The following is a 19,246-nucleotide window of genomic DNA, read 5'->3' as shown; positions in this document are numbered from 1 at the left end:
ATGCCAGCACTGGTGTCAGCTTGAAACAGAGCTTCTCCCTAAGCCTATTCAGGTGCAATTTGGACTAGTGGATGGGAAAGCACAACTTCACCCCTGCCTTGTCTCTGATGGCCCTTATGGGCAGGGCCAGTTTGTAGATGTTTTAAGGCACAGGCATATACCAAAGCCTTTCTTACCCATGTACATTAATAATTGGAAAAATCGGGGCATGAATGTCTAGGCTTATAAAAAGCTCTAGGGCTGTTAACCTAGTAACCTCCTATGATCCTGTGATCCTATGAATGTCTGCGAGTCTCACTGATGTAACACAGGGGTTTGTCACAGTGCTACTTCATAACTGAAGTCTTCTGGCTGTTCAACAGGGCCAGTGCAACAGTGTGGCACTGCAACCAAAAAATCAGAGTGTGTGATGTGTCGAAAGAAATACTATACTGCAGTGCCATCTCATGGCCTATATGTTTTACGTGGGTGCAGTATGGTTGTAACAGTGTAATTCAGCACTCTGGCATAAGCTATGTCTTTTTATTAGGTGATGGGGCTTCCAGTATGTACAATTTGTAAATTTTTGGCTACATCTCTGCATGATGCCTCATATTTTTGCCTTGTCCCTTATAAAATATTTGATTTTGTGGCAAGTCACGGAGGATTACCGTTAGCTAGTAATGCCAGTCATTAGAGTTTCATATGTTTTACTGTTCAAAAAAATGCATGTTGATGCAAAGCCTGTTCTATTAACTTTTCGGGTTTATTAGAGTAATATTTAAAATTTGTCCCTGACTGTAGGCATTTCTCCCCCCATTATTTTTGGCTTTGTCTATAATTCTTCAGCAAAGAAGTTGAGAGGTATGGGAGAAGGAAACTCAGAGAAGGAGTTTTCAGTTCAGTCACCTAAGTTTTGGAAAGACGGTAGTCCTGCAGCTTGCCTTATCATTGCATTTTGCTTAAAACAGGTTAGAAAGTCTGTTTGTTTTATGTTAGCTGTTTGGCTGTGTCATACTGTTGTCTCCTTGGGACTGTTTTATATGTGGGGTGTGGGTTGTGGCAGGTTACACAAATGGTTACGCTAAGGTTGGGGGTGGCTATAAGTCATATCTTTCTTCTTGTTAAACTGGGTAGGACTGCTGACAATAATAATGACAAACTTTTGAGTTACATACTCCATACTCTTGCGAGGAATGGATGCTAATATAAAGCCTGTTATTTCAACTAGTTTCTAAATATGTTAAGAGAAAAGAAGAGAAATATTTTAAATTTGTTAGGGATTGTAGGCCTTTGTCCCTCTTTAACTTTTTGTTTTGCTCCTGGTTGCTGTGCTGCTGTGGCTGAAATTCTTTTTTTTGTAAGCTTTGTGTTAAGGGCAAAGCAAAATAATTGAACCTGTTGGGGGTTGTAGGGAACAAAACCGTGCCTGTCAGCTCCAAACTGGAAAACATTTGTGGGGATTCTTTTTATCACTTTTTGTGCAGGAATTCAAACAGAAGAGATGGCAGAGGTAACAGTATGCACTGCCTAAAGCATCATACGCTTTTATCTTTTTTCGTTATTTAATTTTTATGGAAGTTGATGTATGAGGTGATATGGTCTGTAGTTAAAGTGAAGTAGATTCCTGTGGATATTATTTCTATCCTATAGCTGTAAGTGAAAAAGATTATTGTGGCTCTTATTTCACCCCTTTTAACAGTCATCCACAAGAAGTGATTGCCTTAAGTGGCTGTGTGCATATGTGTGTGTATGTGTGGGGGTAGGCTGTACATGAAAATAAAGGGTAATTGCATGAGTTATGCAAAATTGTCATTGGCATGGCTTAGTTTGGGGGAGATGGAGAGTGGGCTATGATTACTTGTAGTCAGCAAGGGGATGACCTATGGATTCACCTAACCTGACTCCCCTACCCTACAAATAGTGTGACCCCAGAGAATGCTTATTTTAGTTGGGGGGTGTATGGGTGCCACCCCCTCACAATACCTAGAGCAGGCTTGAGAGAATCCTATAAAACATAGCATAGGTGAGCAAATTAAAAAGACAACATATGCAAAGCAGTTATGCTGAAGTACTACAAGTAACCAATAGTGAGAGCACATATACATTTTCAAGAGCAAGGGGTTGAAATAAATTATTATCCTAATTTTTTGACTTCCCACACAATCAGACATCAAAGGTGTTCATATAAGGGGGATGTCTTTATGGGGAAGGGGTTTAAAGGGCATGCTGCATGTGAAACAACATGGTAATGCCTTGAAAAATATTAAATAAAAATATAGCTTGTAAGACAAGAAGTGTATGTGTCTAATAAAAACAGCACGTCTTCACAAAATAAAAAAACAAAAAAAAAAAAACAAAGCAGGGGTGCCATGCTGAGAGGGACACAGGCCAGAATGGGGAAAACAGTGAGCAGATGCCTGGATAGAAACAGAGGTGGCTCAGGAGGGGCCTGTCTGCCCTTACGGAAAATAGAGCACAAGGCTCAGATGGGCTGCTCACAGACTCCTCAAGTTCTGGCTACTGATTTGGTTGGGTCCCCAATGGAGATCTTCAATGGATCACTGACTAGCACAGAAGTGCCAAAGGAGAGGAAGACAGCAAGGGTAATACCTTTATACAAGAAACAAATCCAGGGTACTACAGGCCTGTTAGTTTAACAACTGTGGCAGGAAAGTCACAGGGCAAATCCTAATGGAAAGGCTGATAACATTTCTCTAAGGTAGCAATCAACACTGAATTTGGAAACCTGATCCATTCTTATGACTGGATTACAAGTTAACTTGACAAGGACATAGCAGAATGTGCAGTTTACCTGGACTTGATAAAGGTATTTATCTTAGTCCCACACAGGAGGCTGAAAGGAAGATTTGTAGAGGGGTTGGATGTAGGACTGAGTCACTGGACAACTGGATAATCGAATGGTAGGACATGGAGGTTTGTGGTAAGAGAGACAATTTCAGGAATTAGAACTTGACTAGTGGAGTTCCACAGTGAATAGTGGAGTACCCCAAGAGTCTCTCCTGGGTCCAGTATTCTTCATTGTGTTTGTCTTGAAGATATCTGAAGGAATAGATAAAAAAAATAACTTCTTTGTTGATTACACAAAGATAGGTGCAGCAGTGGGAGGTGGGGAAGTGTCTAGCTAAGGATCTGGGAGGTTTGAACAAGTGGCCAGAAGGATGACAGTTGGGGTTTAGTGCAAACAAATGAAAAGTACCGCACTTAGCCCACAACAGCCATTATGCAAAGTATCAGCTAGGGGAATGGGACTGAGAGTGACAGACCAGGAAAAGGATTAGGGTATTAATCACAGGAGCAGACTAAGAGAGAGTAGCACCAGAAAGCAAAATGCTGGGGTATAATCTCAAAATGATAGATCCTAGAAGAAAAGAGGTAATGTTTCCACTATACAGGACCTTAGTCAGAGTATACCTTTAGTAAAACATGTAGTTCTCGAGGTCATATTAGAAAAGGACATCAGGCTAATGACAGGAATCTAGAAAGATGCTACCAGAAAGATCTGTGGGATAGAAGAGAAGGAATATGACCAGAGTCTACAGGAGACAGAAGTCTTCTCACGCAACACCAGAACAGATGGAGAGGGGCAGGATACTGGTGCACAAAATCATGTCATGGAAATGAGAGGGAGTCAGTCTGAACAGAGAGGACAGAGGGAGAAGGAGGGAGCAGGAGCAACAGATTATGGGGCTGAAGTATCCCCTGGATCTCTGAAGGTTCCTTTTCAATGAGAAGGTTGGTGATCCTTGAAATTATGGTGATTTTGGAGGATATTAGATCTTGAAAAAGTGCAGAATAACAAGAGACATGATTAGTTGAATGTATGGCGATGTCTGTTTCTCAGTAACCACATCATCAACAAGAGCCACAACTAAGGTGGGGTAATGGAGTGAATGCCCTGGGGGCAAGCTATTGGTGGTGCAATCAGCAGATGACAATGATTTGGGAATTCTGAATCAGAAATAATTTGCAAGACCTGGAGAAAACTGACTTCAGAAATGAATCCTGATACTGCTTTTGTGGTTACTTTTCTTTTTCTCTTCAGTGTTCAGGTGGTCACTAATTCAGAGAAGGGGTAGGGGTAAGATAAGGATGGAGTGGTGGTGGAATGTTAAGGCACTTAAAGGAGAACACTAGAGAGGCTTATTGCCTCCTTCATTAATTAAGCAAATGTAAGAAATTGTATAACAATGGTAAATATTTACAGAATAATTACAAAAGTTTTTTGCTTAAGTTCATTGTGATATGTCTAAATTATACACAGTGAGACATTTGGACACCTTCATTTCTCATTACAAAGAACATAAGGCGCCTGGAGACTTCTCCTGGCCTTAGCCTGAGCATTCTTTGCTACCATTTACGATGGTCTGAAGTTTCACTCTACATAATCTTTTTTTTTTTGGTCCCCTTCTTGCTTTATCCTACAACACTTCTATCCTAGTGCCCCACCATCCATCACTGGGTCTGCCAGCCTCTCCCATTAGACCAAGACTTACTCCAGTATGGGCTGGGACTAGTGTGGATCTTAAGGGAATCTTGGGGGCTCTCTGTCATCAGCCATCAGCTGGGGGATTTTATGTTATGACCTAGCTGGATATTTTTCCCACCCTCTCTCCCTTGTGCTCATCAACACACTTCTGAGGTTCTGCTCCTCCCTTTGAACCATGCCTTTCCTCGGGAAGCATCATTAACAGCACCCCCCCCCCCCTAGGATGGGCATGCCCCTCCATCCCTGCCAGAACCACTGACACCTGAGTTGCAACTTTAACCTGGGTCATCTGGGCCATGGTTAAGGATGTATCCCACTATGACATGGCATTGCCTCAGTATGCATATTCCTAGGAAAGAGGAGATGTCATATATTTTAAAAAAGCTCTATGAGAACAGGTGAAGAGAATCCAATGACAAAAATGGAGATTTCTTTTGACAGAATAATGCAAAACAACATTTTCACTTAAAGAGCAAATGAATGATAAACTAATGTAGATGTTTCAGTGAGGACCCAGAAAGATATGATATAAGAATTTGAGAAGGAATGAAACACAGAAACATCAGTATTTGTGATAAACAGGAAAATTAGACTGTTAAACTATAATCTGGAGTTTATGAAACATGCAAGGAATATGCTGTCAATTTGCTTTAATCTGCTAACAATGTATATCTTTATGTTTTCTGCTTCATTGTTTTCCTTTATTGAAAGGAGACAAACTCCAGTCAATCAATCTCTTTTACTGATTTTTAATGTTAAACTTTTCCAGACACCACTTATACGAATACTTTCATGCGGAGCATGTTATGCATGACTATGTATGCAGTAATTTATGACCAAAGCTATGATTTAACACACAAAACATTAGAAGACTTTAAAGAGTGGATTTTTCTACACATGGCAGCTTTTCATACACTTGTGTTTATACATGGTTTGTTTTAGAGATTTCAAAGTTTGAGAAACATATGTCAGAGACTTATGGTGTAGACTGATGTGGTTTATGTCTTGGGATCATTTTTGGTTAACAAATCAGTAATGTAAATGATACAGTGTCTGTGTACCAAAAATGCTAACTTTGTTACTTTATTGTTTGCCTGCCTTTGCACACCGATGTTGCACATTAAAGGGAAAATGTTTAAATAACCTCAGTGTACTTTTAGTAGTTTTGCATTATGAAAACCAATTATGTTATGCTGTTGAACCTAACATTCTGTACAGTTTCTGAATGCAATTTCATTAAAATAAAAATAAGTATACATTTTTATTACTTAGCTACACCTACACATGTGATATCTAAATGTGACTAGTATAGTTTTTCATCAACATTCACCAGTTGTGTCTGATGTGTTTTGTGATGGTTTCCATGTGGCAGTACATCTGATGTTGATGTGAGAACAATATATTAGCTTGCAGAATCCCTGCTATGAAATAGATCTCTGAATATTTTTTAGTTAAGGGCAACTGGCACATCAGACAAAATTTATGCAAAGATCACACAATAATTATATAAAGTTATATTCTATATTTGCTTTCCGTATTGCTCTTTCCAGAAATACATCCTGATATAAATCAGTATGAATATAATATCTTGTTTAGTAAACATCCTTTTGAGTAAGAGATGGCATAATCTTTGGTTGTGTTGTCACACAAATAGTGCACACCTCTGGAACTTCTTGTTATATGAGTCACTGTATGAACATCTGGAAGTCTGCTGTTCAGATGAATAGATAGGGAAAAATGCTACATAATGTTATAATATTAGTTCAAACTTTGTTACTTACAAGAGTAATTTGAATAAATATCTACAAGAAACTGAGCAATAAACATTTAAAAACTCCTGCAAACATGAATGAATAATGCTGTTTTGTCTATTTTCATAAGTAGTTGATCTGTTCATTGCAGGTTTATACATCATTACATCATAGTCTTCTCCCATGACAGGAAATGTGATGTTACAGTATTATGATTTCAAGTTAGGAAAGAGCAGTAGATTGAAATAAACATATCTAGTACTTAAAGAAATAATCCACTGGGCTAAAAATGGCTGTAAGCGAAGCAGAAATGAAATCACAAAACTGTGAATGTAGTAGTCTCCAAATTTCAATATATCACTGGCAGATTTTGGACTATTTTCCAAATAAATGATGACATTAAGGACATTGTAGGTGAAGCTCCGAAATTTCAGTACAGAAATAGAAAAAACCTTAAGAGAATGTTATGTGATACTAAAGGTAACCACATCAGTATAAGTTTAGGAAACACAGAGCCATGTGGTAAATGCAATTTTTGCATGTATATAGACACCAATTCATCCTTTCTACATCCTGATACAGGGAAAGTCTTTAGGACCAATACTGCAGCTAATTGTATGACTTGTAATATAGTATATCTTGCAGTGTGTCAAGTATGTACAAGTTTTTATGTAGGAAAAACTAATCGTAAGTTCAGAGATCGTATCAGAGAACACATTTATAACATTAGGAAAGGGTGTCCCAATAATGCTCTGGCTAAACATGTGGAGGACAATGATCCATCACATACTTTCCTCTTTAGAGTATTGGAAGTTATACCAACAAATAAGAGAGGAGGAGATATTAGAAATCACACCGAGGATAGGGCAAATGATTGGATTATACGCTTGAGGGCAGACAGTGGGACAGGTTTGAATGAGAGGGTATCTATTAAACCCAAGTTAAGAAAGAGAAGGAAAATTAGATGAGATATCTATACAATAGGAGGCTCATTGTTAGTTCCACATGTTTATTATTCATTATTATTATTTGTTATATATTTTCATATGTTTGAAAGTATATAAGAATAGACACTTTCATACAGTTTACTTTTTATGTATTGCTTGTATGTATTCAATCATGAATATTTTGTTTGATTTTATGGAAATGCTTTTAATCTTAATAATTTCAACTTTTATGACAGATAAATTATATATATTTACATCTAGCTATTTATTATATACATTTATTACATATATGCTCACATATATATGCTTAGTTATTTCTGTATTTAAATGTCAAAGTACACAGGTTACAGAGGCTTATATATTATCATTTTTTTCTGTTATATAAAGAAGTTTTCTATATACAAGAAATATGCATATGTCTGATTTTTTATTATGTTATATATACATGATTACTTGATGGGGAATTTTTACAGGATGCACATGAATCGATTTTATGTATATAAATGTATGTTTTTTACATATATTTTTATATATTTTTTATATATCTACATATTTATTGAACACATTTATTACATATATATCTTTTAAATTGCATATTTATTATTGGTGCATATATAAGCATGATTCATAATATATATATGTGTGCTTGACCTATACATACGGACTTTATAATCTTTATGCATACAGTTGTTATTGAACATATATTTTTTACTATGGATATTTTGGCATATTCTTAAATAACAAGCATTTCCCTTTTAAATATGTAATTAGATGAATTTTTAATTGAATTGTAGGACTATAAATATGGTAACAAATTTGAATTCATTTGTATTAAATAGACCTGAGGAAGCTATTCATAGCGAAAGCGCTTGTCTAATAAAATCTTGATTCACCTCTCATTCTTGTGCTTATATTTGGAATTCAATGTTTGCTGCAGTGATATATTGAAATTTGGAGACTACTACATTCACAGTTTTGTGATTTAATTTCTGCTTCGCTTACAGCCATTTTTAGCCCAGTGGATTATTTCTTCATATACCTGGCTGAGAGTGTTTACCGTATAGGTGGTTACTACGCTACTTGGATATCTAGTACTTAGATTTGTCCATAAGATGCAGGGGATTAAGGGTATGAGCAGTCATCCAGCTTCATTCTGTAGTCATGTGTTTAATTCTCTCAGTTTACATTTACCTACTATGTAATTCTGAGTAAATTAATTAACTAGATAGTGATCCAAGATTACCCCTGAAAAGAGGCCACTTGTTCCATAGAGATTATCTTTTCAAAAACAGATAAAATAAGTGCATTATGTTTTAGTATGTATGACCATAGGGGAAAAAAAGCAATAGTAAAGAAAAGATACAAAATATAACCTGATCTATTCCCAGATATGATATATATGTACTTATAATATTCTCTGAGATGTCATATATACTAAATAAGCAATACATGATATATATGTACTTATAATATTGCCCCTGGGATGTCATATACTACATAATGAATACAAGATATACATGTACGTATAATATTCTCTGAGATGTCATATATACTAAATAAGGAATACATGATATATATGTACATATAATATAATCCGCGGTGGTGCAGCGGTAGCATTGTTGCCTCACAGCAAGAGGTTCTCCCGTTTGATTCTCAGCTAGTGTGCGGGGAGTGCCTTCTGTGTGGAGTCTGCATGTCCTCCCCGCGGGTCGAGTGGCATTCCGAAAGACATGCGTGAATGGGCGTGCCTTCGTTGAAGGTTGGGCGTCAAGCTGGCAACTCGGCACCGTGAAAATCTACTGCCAATCATTAGCGGACCGGAGCATTTTTTGTCTACTTTATTTTATACCTTCCCTGCCTGCTGCATAAATACAACGTTTTCACAAAAATGATATTAACAGTTATGCAGACTTGGCATTTATGTATTTGCTTGTTGCAAGACCCCTTTTCAACCATAACTAGGACCAAAGGCATTACAGTTTATGCGGAGTATCAAACATTTTGGTTGGAGGTACCATGATTCACATTAATGAATAACCCTTTACACTGTAAAGTACTTCAATTGTAGGAAGGCATGCACAAACAAAATAGTAAATACATGTTACTAAATAATTTGCTTTGAAATGAAAATGTTAAACATAAGCACAAAACATTCATGACATTCTGAAACCCATTTAACAGATAACTAAATTTCCTATTCAAGAATAAATAAACTAAGTAGAATTTGTACACTAAGCTTGTATTAGCTATGTGTAAATGGAATCAGCAAAATATTTCTGTCATGATTATGATTTATCAGATCAAATCAGTATGTTTTTTCCAAATTCAGTATATTTTAATTAGACGTGGTCTTTTTTGTTTTCTTGATTCCTGCGCTGACCACTTACTCCTACCCTCCTCGCCAATTCATTAATCCACTCTTCCTCCATATACAAGAGGCTTATGGTCCATTCATTTCTCCAAAGAGAGGAGTGTGTGGCTAGGCTTAAAGAGGTCCTTGTGGTTGATAGCCTAATAAACACCTATGAAACACCTATGAGTGAACAGAGAGTGGAAGCCATCAGCCTGAGATTGGGTCCCCCCATCCAACTCTTTCCTATGGTGACTTTTGAGCTTTCTCATAACTATTCACCGGGGACGTATGTGTGCTACAGCACAGGCTAGCCCCCTGCTAAATGATGCAATACTGCAATGGAGGCTCTCTGGACTCTTTGCTGTGCATAATACATATGTACTCATACAGATATCACTAATGCAGGAGCTAGGTTTCTACCCTGTTCCAGAATGGGTAAGCTGTCATCAGCTGCTTACTCCACTCTTTCTACATACACAGATCATACGGGGTTGTGTCAGGGCTTTACCTGTCTGTGCTACAGGGCTGGAGACTTCCAATAGTTCTGAACCTTTTCATCTTTACAGCAAATGGAATTTTCAGTTCAGCAGATAAGTTTGAAGTGAATGGTGACATACTGTACTGTAATGTGGACACCACTGAGACCCTCGGTACTTAGTGTTTTTCATGGGATCAGTACTAAAAACTTCACCTCACAATGAGGCTAGAACATCCGTAAATATCACCACTTGCCTCTTCTTTAATTTCTACAAGTCTTTTGAGTTTCTATTACCATGATGGGAATGGATTCCATTCCTAAGTCAAAGTATGATTAAAGTTCATGAAATTAGTAATGTTTCAATCTTTGATGTCAGCTAAAAGTACTCATCACAGCACCCATAATGTGCCCAGTAATGACTCCTTCTACAATTCATATGGGGTTACATGTATTGGTACATTATCTAGATACAATTGTAGATTCTTTTTATAAGACCTGTTGCTCCTACTACTATTGGAACTGTCTGGGTATCTTTTTTCTATATTGCTCTCGTTTCTGCCTGCAGATCCTGATATCTTATGACTTTGTGTCTCTTTGTATGCAAGACACTGTATTCACTGGGCAATTTCAGTGAGCAATGCTACTTTTGTCTTCTTTTCTTGGACCACTATATACAGTTCTGTAGCATCTATCTTATGAACTGTTGGTAATGGGTGATCCCATGTGATGTAAACTTCATCATTTTCTACAGTGCTTTGTGGCACATTTCCACTGTTTTCAAACACTTCAGTCCCATAATGTTTGCACAATCCCCAGTGCAACAGTATTGCCACATTATTATGCCTTTCAGTATGCAATCCTTCTGCCATTAGTATGTCACAACCAGCAATGAGGTGTGCAATTGTTTCCAGTTCGGTTTTACAAACCTACATTTGTCTGCTTCTCCCACATGTTCAATGGACTTTGTAAACCAGCATGTACATATAAACCAAAAAAAACTGAATAGTTGAAGAGCTCCACGTACGACACCAGTAGGATGTAGAAACACAGCTTTATTAACAGAATTTTAACGGTGAACATACACAGGGTGTTTTCGTCCGAGTATCCCCCAGACTTCTTCAGAAATAATGTAAAATCATCCACCTTCACCATTTTTATACAAATCCCTTAATAGATTAATGAGCTAATTAAAAAATATTAAAGGTATACTGCCAGTAAAAACTATGTATATATTTTGTAAACTGTTTGCCTAAACAAACTAAAAATGAAAATGCTAGTGAGGGAATAGTTAAAAATATAATCTGATTACATCCAAGCTTAAAAATATTTAGTTAATAATGATCAAATAGATGAATAATAAATATTTATGTAATAAAAATATAAATATATAAATAAATACAATATAAATATCAAAAAGTGTAAAGTATTGCATAATGAAATGTATAAATGTTTCATATCAACCTGAAACACGTGTCAGTACTATGAACAATATAAAAATACATTTATAGCTTAACTAAATAAGCTGGGGGATACTCGGATGAAAACACCCTGTGTATGTTCTGTGTTAAAATTCTGTTAATAAAGCTGTGTTTCTACATCCTACTGGTGTCCTATGTGGAGCTCTTCACCTATTCAGTTTTTTCTGGTTTATTGGTTCATTCTACTGGATTGGCTCTGTTTTTGTGGTTTTTGTTTCTTGTATGGAGTCTGTTGAGGAGTTAAACTCACCCTTGCAAAGCCCCAATGATCCTTGGGGCCAGGAAATGGGTCAACTACGTAGGATTTCGAGTCAGCTATCTCAGCTGATGGAGGTCTTGACTCCCATTGGTCGGGGAGTTGCTGTACTTTTATTGAATGCAAGTATGCCTGGGAACCAGGAAGACTTTAGGTACTGTAAACGCCAAACAGATACTGCGGCCATTAATAACGGCACAGGACAGGTAGAGCAGTCCTGAAATAGTACCCCATTGGTTTTGCGGCAACGTGAAGAGCCGGTGGAGGTACCCGAACAAGGAAATAAAGTAACTGTTGATGCTGTGAATCCAGTTTGGCAGGAACTTAATGAATAGCTGCAGCAGAAGCCCATTTTCCAAAAAAGAATGCCGCAACAGGCCAGCGCTGGAAACATGGACACATATAGAGTAAGCCTTAACAAATTGCAAGAGGCTTTGACAAAATATAAGACTTTAAATATTGAAAATGCTTATTTGGGGGAATGTATAAGGATTTACAAATACCCGAACAATGTTTTAGTGGGATCTGATTTGTACAAAGAGTTAATTGTGATTTTTGATAGATGTGGTTTAGAGATTTTAAAGGCTTTGATTGGTAATAATTAACAAGATATGATGGTTTTACAAGAACATATTGATGTGCTTAATGTATTTATTAAGAATGACCTATTATTTGGTGTACAGAATGAACAGGACAAGTATTTTAATATCAGAACTGCTATAGATAAAAAATGTGAGGATATTTTGAACAGGAAGTGCAAAAAGTTAGATTGTGACTTGAAAGAGTATGGAGAAGGCAAACAATATCCATTGCCCAGGTCCCAGCTCAACAATTCACACACTGGAAGAACATATTCACAAGTTTTACAGGAACCTGAACAATTAGGACAGAATAGTAACAAATCAGTTATATCTAATGGAATGGAAATGCATAATAACAATGACCATAATGACTTTATATCCCCACGTAGATCAGAAAGACTTAGGCAGAAAAACAATAACAATAATCTTTTTTCAAAGCCCCCCCTCCAACAGAGGGGAGGGGGCAACAGGGGGATATACAGGTAGGAACTCAAGTTACTAATGAAATTTGTATTCAAAATGTTTCACACATTGTAAGTTGGCAAGGATTCCATATATTTAACTACAGTTCTCTAGAGGTAACACATGGATTTTTTAGTTTGTTCATGAAGGGTTTAAATATATTCCCACGAAAAAAGGCAACTTTTCAAAAAGTATTATTGATGTTAAGTTGTTCATTAGAAAAATAAATTTGGAACAATTCTTCAATGGGAATGCAATAACAACCCCTAATGTTATGGTACCCAGGAAAAGTAGTACTTTTAATCCGCAATTACACCCACAGTTAAAAAACCTGGAAAATGTATTAGAAAATGAAATTAGAAATTTATATAAAAATCAGGGAAAAACCCACATTAGAAACAACTTAACTAAGGAAGAGTGTACTTTATTGAATCAATTATGCTCTAACTCTAAAGTACGTGTAATGGAACCGGACAAGGGAGGGGGCATTGTCTTCATGGATAAAATTGTGTATGAGGGCAAAATGCTTTCCGTCCTACATGATGAAAATAAATATAGTCAGGTATCCAGTAATGAAGTCAATATAACTTACATGAAAATTGATTTAGCATTAAAGGACTTATTTGATCAAGGGGTGATTGATTTCCTACCCAAGGTCCATAAGGATGTGGATGACCCCCCATTTAGGCCTGTTGTAGCTTCGAAGGGTTCCAAGATAGCACCCATAGCACATTTTTTGACTGGAAACTCCAAGCCATATGGGGGGGGGGGCATCCACACATCCTAAAGGACTCTTGGGATTTTCTTGCTAGAATACAGCCTCAACACAGTGTGGATGGCCTTACATTTTTATGTATTGATATTGTAGATTTGTTTTCAGCCATTCCACATGATACAGGATTGTTGTGGCTTGAAGAGGCATTAAGAATGTGGGCAAATATTTCCGAAAATTATATTTTTCTTTGTTTAGAATTAGCAGATTTAGTTCTAAGAAACAATTTCCTATTTTTTGAAGGGAAATTCTACCAACAGGAACAAGGGGTTGCTATGGAGGCCAGCTGTGCCCCCACTTATGCAGATATTATTCTGTCAGTTTGGGAGAATAAATTCATACAATCATGTTCTTATGCAGAATATTGGAATTTATATACCTGATATTTGGACGATATCTGCATTTTTTGGGTAGCAGATACGATCAGATTGGAGGAATTTGTGAACTACTTGTCCCAGACTACAATTTCCTCCAGTTTACACACCAGGTAACAACAGGGATATTTAATTATCTGGATGTGACAATACAAAACACTGGAAATGGGTTTAAGTCAGTTGTCTATAGGAAACCTACATTTTCAAATACATATATTAGCTATGGCAATGCACACCCCTCATTCCAGAACAACAGGGATATTTAATTATCTGGATGTGACAATACAAAACACTGGAAATGGGTTTAAGTCAGTTGTCTATAGGAAACCTACATTTTCAAATACATATATTAGCTATGGCAATGCACACCCCTCATTCCAGAAAAAAAAACATTATCAAAGGGCAATATGTCCGTGTAAGCCGTATGACATCTAGTGACCAAGACTTTCAGAATGAATGTATGGTGTTACAAAATATGTTTAAGGATAGGAGTTACCCAATGGACCTTATAGATAGCATACAGACAGAAGTAATGCAAGGGAGAAAGGACAAATATACACCAGTTTGAGGTACAGGTTTATCTATCCACATAGGCCCAACATGAAATATTATTCAGGAAGATTTTAGTGGGGCCTTTGTTACTAATTTTAGTGGGACTGCATACAAGATTAAATCCATCCTAGAAAGAGAATGGAAAAAAATTTTCCGAGTTTACAGATTTAGAAATGTTTAAAAATAAGCCTCTCAAGGTGGTGTTCAAGAAAGGACAAAACATCAAAAATTTACTGTAATATGCAGCCAGTTCACAGGTGTTTACACATAGAAGAACAAAGACTTTTAAATGTGGAGCCTGTAACCAATGTAAATATATATTACAGGGTGAGGAATTATATATAGAGGCTAGGAACAAGACAATTTTTAACAACAATTATTCCAATTATAATTCACACGGTTTGGTATATGTGGTTACGTGCGGGTCTTGCGATGCCTTCTACGTTGATAAAACTGAGAGACATCTGAAACGTAGAATTTATGAGCATTTAAATGATGTTAGAAAGAAAAATAATACTAATGCCCTGTACAGACACACACTAGAATGTAATAATGCTCAGTTCTTTTTTTCTGTCATTAAAATGGTCCCAAAAGAAACAAGAGGGGGTCCCTGGGAAACTAAATTAGAATTTAGAGAAACCTTTTAGAAGATTACATTGGAAGCCAAATAGATCCCCAGGGCTAAATGATTCTATCTCACTTTTACCCCTCTTAAAACTTAGATCTGCCAAGCTATAAATGTATTTTTATATTGTTCATAGTACTGACACGTATTTCAAGTTGATATGAAACATTTATACATTTCATTATGCAATATGTTATACTTTTGATATTTATATTGTATTTATTTATATTTTTATTATATAAATATTTATTATTTATCTTTTTGATCATTATTAACTAAATATTTTTAAGCTTGGATGTAATCAGATTATATTTTTAACTATTCCCTCACTAGCATTTTCATTTGTACTTTGTTTAGGCAAACAGTTTACATAATATATACATAGTTTTTACGAGCAGTATGCCTTTAATATTTTTTAATTAACTCATTAATCTATTAAGGGATTTGTATAAAAATGGTGAAGGTGGATGATTTTACATTATTTCTGAAGAAGTCTGGGGGATACTCGGACGAAAATGCCCTGTGAATGTTCAGCGTTAAAATTCTGTTAATAAAGCTGTGTTTCTACATCCTACTGGTGTCCTACGTGGAGCTCTTCAACTATTCAGTTTTGTTTGGTTTATTGGTTTGTTCTACTGGATTGGCTCTGTTTTTGTGGTTTTCATTTCCAGCATGTATAGCCTACTATCTTGGGCTGTCACTATTAACCTTTCATCTCCTGGTTTGAATTTGCCTCTCCTTAACCATTCCTGCATTCATTACTGACCAACATGAGGTTCTTCCAGAAGTTTTCTATACTTGCAACTATATTTATGCATTTTCCACATTTCTTGCATTCTCATCTTGTCCTTCACCTTTTATTCTTTCTTTTGTTTTTTGGCACATTCAGTTGCTGCCTTATTTTTATCTACTTCTGGTTTGATTTCTATTCCTGCTTGATGCCGATATGCTTCTGCTAGATTAATCAGAGAAATCATCTTAGATTTATTCTCATGTTTCCAAACTTTCACTATGTTTGGGTCTTGTGAGGTCAGCAGATATGTGTGGAGTCCCATGATTGCAGATCTATACATGTAATCATTTTCAAGGAGGCCCATCTCTCCTTCGGAACGGAGAATATATAATCTTGGTATGCACTGATTTGGTGAGCATGAAGCATCCTTCTTGTTTTCCTGTGTAATCTATCCAACACATTTTGGGGCCAGTCAGTCTCTCCAGAACTGTATGTTAGGACAGGAGCAAACTGGTTTATAGCTTGGATTTTGTTCCTAGATGTCAACGCTGTTTTCAGGATTAATTTAAGACTTCTAAAGTATTCCTTTCTAAGTTTTATTCACATTTGTTCATGTTTTATTGTTGATCCTTCATTAGTTCCCAAATATTTATATACTCTGTCTTGCTCAAGTTCTTTTATATCACATTATTGTCCCAAACTGATGTTTTCCTGGTGCTACAGTTTTTCTGCTTTAAAGGTTGCTTTTGTATATTCATCAAGGCCAAGTGACATTCTTATATCATCTGAAAAAGTTTTGATAACTTGCAGTTGTACTTTCAGTTCCTCATTTGATGAGCTATACAGTTTTAAATCATTGACAAAGAGAAGATGAGAAGTCTTTACACTTTGTTGTTTTCTAGGAGCCAAACCATAGCCATGGCCTAAGCTGCTAAGTAGACAGCTTTATGGGTTAAGGACAACACAGAATAGCAGCGGTGACAGAGACTCATCCTGGAATATCTCCCTTTGAATTTTTATCCCTGCAATAATAATATGTCCTTTATCATGGCTTAATTGCAAAGTGGTCTGCCACTGTTCCATGGTCACTGTAATGTAGTCGATCAGTGTAGGGTGTATCTTATACATTTTTAAGTACTCTTTTATCCATGAATGTAGGATACTATCAAATGCTTTTTTTGTAGTCAATCCCTGCCATTCTTAGATTTTTCCCCTTTTTACAGTTCTCCACTATGACTTTATTTAACAACAAATGATCCCTTGTTCCATATGACATTCTTTTATTGCCCTTTTGTTCTACTGCCATAACTGAGTTTTATTCTAAATGACTATAACCTCTGTCAGCTTCAATTCCCGTGTGTTATTGGTCTATAGTTTTTAGGGTAGCTTGCAGGTTCACTGTTAAATAAGAACATTGTTTTTCCTGTTGTTAGCCAGGCTGGTGTCGGTTCAGGGTGTGCATATAAATAATTCTTTCTGATAGCTAAATCTTTGTGCAAAGACATTAATGCTTTTAACCAGAAGTTAGGGTTTTCCAGTCAGAGGCTTTTCTTAACTTTGTTTCAATCTCTCTGGCTGTTATTTCATCCCATTTCATATCTTTCCAGCAATCTATTGTGTGGTATGTAAAAATAGATCTGATTTTCAATGCAAAATCATGTTTTTCCTGAAACATAAACAACCAAAATAAAATGCAAGAAAGAATATGATACAAAATGCACAAAAGCTATAATATAAAAGACACAACACATTCAAAACCTAAATGTATAAACATATATAGTGCATTTAAAGCTTACAGATATATATCTACATCTCATTCATGGTAAAATGTGCTAATATAAATCAAACCCGTTGAATATGATGTAATGGAAGTGGGATAAATAGGTTTTTAAGGGTATGTAAAAAGATTTCACTCATTTAATCAATGAAAGTCTAGTTCTGTATATTTGTATGGGTGTATACTACAGTAGCTTTAGAGTCTGTACTTAATTAATTAATTAATTAATCAATTAATTTATTAATTTATTCTTTCTCTGATTACTCACTTAATTCTGGAATTTCTGAAATTCTGGTCTTGCTTGATGAAATTAAAGATGTGATAAAGCATTTCAACTCTGGAGAAGCTCCTGTTTCAACAGCCTTATTGCAAAACTATATTGAAAATTAAGGGAAAATCTGGTTCCATACCCAGTCAACTTTTTTTATTATGTCCCATCTGTGCATCCACTGCACCCTTCACTCTTGAAATCCTCTCTATAGTTATTCCGAAACCACTAAAATACCTTTCTCTCCACTTTCATGCAATGCTATATATTTCATTAATAAGATTTTGGCAAAACTTATAGCTACATGTTTAGAAAATGCTTGGAGGAAACTACTTAATACTGAATAAACTGTAATTGTTAAAGGATGCAGCCCTTCTGGTCAAGCCCATGTATTGCTGTGTATTTTGATTGAAGCACCTCCTCCTTCTGGCCAAGCCCATGTATTGCAGTGTATTTTGACTGAGGCACCGCATTCAAATAACTCCAAAGCAATGATTATACATGATGCAGAAATGGCCTTTTACTGTGTTGCTGTCTTTTGTAATGTGGATGTTATGAAGTTTCCCTATTTCATTTATTACTGGGACAAAAAGTCTTTACTCCACATTTGCTGACAAATTTAGGGCTGATGACTTTTTCTCTACCCTTCCCATAAATTTTTCTATGTAGCATAACTGTTTGCTTTCTCTGTTTTTCATAATTTGGTTATTTTTTTCTAATATAATATTTATTTATTTCTATAACTCCCCCCCCAAAAATAGTTAAAAACAAAGAAAGAAAAAGAAAAACAAACATATGAACAGTAAGAAAAACTGAGAAGCATTTGCGTGCATATTCAATGAGATATGGATACAACTGAAACATTTGTAATACCACTGGATAAGAGAAAAACAACTATTGAGAAAACTACATTAAAACACCATCAGCTGTACAGATATTCCTAGTTACAAGATTAATTACTTGTGTATTGTTGAAAAAAAGTGTACTTATTTATTGATCTGTCATGTTGGTGTAGTGTATAAAGGTCTGTCAGATTAAAATTATTTATTAGTTCTTCTAAAGCTAATGTGACCTGTGGCGATTGTTTACTTTCCTTATGTGCTCTATCTTTGTTGGGGGCTCACTAGGGAGTTCCAATGATGTAATAGTAATTATGAAAGTGTATTAAACTATTAAATATTTCATAAATAAAAAGGTGTTGGTTGGAACATTCCCTTGCACTCGTGGTTCTACATTGTTGCACTATAGATTATGCAGGAATTTGACCCAAACGCTTCATATTTATCAGGCGATTATTGCCTTTGCTTTTTCATTTTGTTTTGTATTTCCCATCCAGCAAGAGAGAAGAAG

Source organism: Protopterus annectens, chromosome 8.part1 (genome assembly GCF_019279795.1).
Source record: "Protopterus annectens isolate FY-2018-M chromosome 8.part1, PAN1.0, whole genome shotgun sequence".
Classification (NCBI taxonomy): Eukaryota; Metazoa; Chordata; order Ceratodontiformes; family Protopteridae; genus Protopterus; species Protopterus annectens.
The sequence above is the reverse complement of the archived record's forward strand: the minus strand, read 5'-3'. Positions refer to the sequence as shown.